The 2874-nt window shown below is 39.5% G+C and overlaps 1 pseudogene; it reads left to right on the top strand.

Moving 5' to 3' along the window:
• Nucleotides 1-1044: 1044 nt before the first annotated feature.
• On the top strand, nt 1045-1833 carry LOC122659312 (annotated as a pseudogene).
• The last annotated feature ends 1041 nt before the right edge of the window (nt 1834-2874 follow it).

Genomic DNA, 2874 nt, shown 5'->3' with positions numbered 1-2874 from the left:
AAACCATCCCATTCTGTTGTTGCACTCTGAGAAATGTGAGAAGGGTACACAGATTCACGCCAGACCCTCCGCCTCTGCAGTAATCTTTTGAAATTGTTGGTGGTACACTGCTGGATTCAGATTCCCCTGATTATTAAGGGATCTCTCTTGAACTTTTGTACATATTAGATACACCTACACTACACCTCCACTCAAACCCCCACTTTCACTTCCACAATCACTTTACCCCTATACTCACACTTACACTTCACGTGCACTCCACATTTGATATTATTTCATACATTTCCACTGTTAATTATCTATTTACTGCTTATTATATTCTGATTAATCTATAGCTTAATCACTTTGCTTAGTGGCACTAGTTGCTCCATTTCATTTTCCTGTGGTGCAGCATTTTATTTATTGCCCACAGTGCTTAGCTACTCTTATTTCATTGCAGTATTAACCTCTGTTTTTCATGTTGTGTTTGGCACGAATGCTGGTAGCTCTATCTTGACTTGTTTCTTAACGCTTAGCATTGTGCCTTGGTGGTTAAAAGTACTTAATTTCGGGTATTGAGGTGTTTAGTTTGTTACTTGTTACCTCTGGAGCTGTCTATCGCTGACTTCTATTTGTTTAGCTGTGAATTGTGTAGTGCTGACCCCCTTTTATCTCTGGTGAACTGCTAGTAGTCCTTTACCTATATTTGCTTTCCCTGTGTTTTGATAGCTACTTAACCTATTTCTCTAAGTTGGTTATTTATTCATTAGATCTCATTTATATTTTAGGTGTATAGTGTCCATAATTATTCGTTTTGCTAGTGTCTACTAGTACCCCTCTTTGCAAGCAGTTTTATTTATGTTACTTTTGTTTGTTTACTTGATGGTGAAGCATTAGGGTTGTTCTTTTATTGTATTCCTTTATTATCTTGTTTCAGTCCTTTGTACTTTCTTTTTTCTACTTTTTGGTGCTTCAGGTAGGCAGCCGGCACTATATTATCCAGCCAATCCCCCCTTTTTGCATGGATCCTACTATTTTAGATTATTCCTTACCTTGTCTTATATCATGTCTTTCAATACTAATTATGTTCGTAAGCGTAGGATTAGATTTGCATCTTGGAACATCGGATCTTTGACGGGGAAGAGTATGGAATTGATAGGTGTTATGCGGCGAAGAAGGATTAATGTGGCATGCATTCAAGAAACGAGATGGAAGGGTCACAAAGCCAAGGCTTTAGATGACTACAAACTATGGTACTTGGGAGATGACAGTGGGAGAGGTGGAGTGGGCATAGTTGTGGACAAAGACCTGAAGAACGAAGTAGAGGATGTTAAAAGAGTTGGAGATAGGATCATATCTATAAGGCTGGTACTAGACAATGAGGTTATTAACATAGTTAGCACGTACACACCCCAGGCAGGATTGGATGAGAGTGTTAAAATACAATTTTGGGAACACATGGATGGATTAGTGCAGAGCTTTGGTCTGGGAGAGAAAATTATTATCGGAGGTGACCTTAACGGACATGTGGGTAGAGATCGTAGAGGCTACGAAGAGGTTCATGGAGGATACGGAGTTGGAGAAAGGAATGAGGAGGGGATCTCAGTTTTAGACTTTGCGATAGCGTTTGACCTGTGTATTGCAAACACCTTCTTTGAAAAGAGACATGAACATTTACTTACCTACAAGAGTGGGCAACATGCAAGCTAAATAGATTTTTTCCTCACTAGAAGGTCTGACAAACTTTTATGTAAGGACTGTAAGGTTATACCAGGAGAGAGCTTAACCACTCAACATAGATTAATGGTCTTGGATATGCACCTAAGTACGAGACAACATAGGAAGGAGAAATAGACTTGCCCTAAGATAAGATGGGGGCGACTTCATGGAGGTCTTCTAGAATCATTTATCGGTAAAGTAGCTCTACAAGGAAAGTGGGATTCTGAGGGAGATACCAATGAGATGTGGACTGAGATGACAACTTGTATTAAGAAGGTTGCTAAAGAAGTCCTAGGGATTTCAAAAGGTATGTGTCTAGCCCCTAAAGAGACTTGGTGGTGGAATGATGAGGTACAAGCAGCCATTAAGACCAAGAAAGCTTGTTTTAAGACCTGGCAAAGGACTAACGAGGCTGAAGATAAGGTGAGATATTATGCGGCCAGAAAAGAAGCTCGAAAGATTGTGGGGCAAGCAAGAGCGAAGAAATATGATGACTTTTATGATAAACTTAATACAAAGGAAGGGGAAAATGCAATTTATCGAATCGCCAAAATAAGAGAAAGGAAGAGTAGAGATTTGGACCATGTTAGATGCATAAAGAGTGAGGATGGTAGAGTACTAATACAAGATGATGACATTATGGAAAGGTGGGGTGAGTACTTTTACAACCTACTAAATGGAGCTACCTTGCCCGATAGGATGGATTCAGAAGTGGAGAGAAATAGTCTTGTAACAAACACACGACATGAACATCTACAACGAGTTGGCGAGGCCGAAGTTAAAGAGGCCTTACGAAAGATGAAGGTAGGTAAAACACCGGGACCGGATGGGATCCCAATTGAAGTATGGAAAAGCTTAGGAGCACGGGGGGTATCTTGGCTAACCAAGTTGTTTAACAAGATTTTGTGTACAAAGAAAATGCCAGATGAATGGAGGAGAAGCACTATAGTTCCGATTTTTAAGAATAAAGGTGATATCCAGAACTGCAATAATTATAGAGGTATAAAACTAATGAGTTATACAATGAAACTTTGGGAAAAAATCATTGAAGCACACTTAAGAAGAGAAACTGATATATCGGAGAACCAATTTGGCTTTATGCCAGGGAGATCCACGACAGAAGCTATTTACCTTTTAAGAAGACTTATGGAAATATTTAGAGCCTTCAGGAAGAAT

Source organism: Telopea speciosissima, chromosome 4, assembly GCF_018873765.1.
Source record: "Telopea speciosissima isolate NSW1024214 ecotype Mountain lineage chromosome 4, Tspe_v1, whole genome shotgun sequence".
NCBI classification, from domain to species: Eukaryota; Viridiplantae; Streptophyta; class Magnoliopsida; order Proteales; family Proteaceae; genus Telopea; species Telopea speciosissima.
Note: the sequence above shows the minus strand (reverse complement) of the source record. Positions and strands in the feature narration are given on the sequence as shown.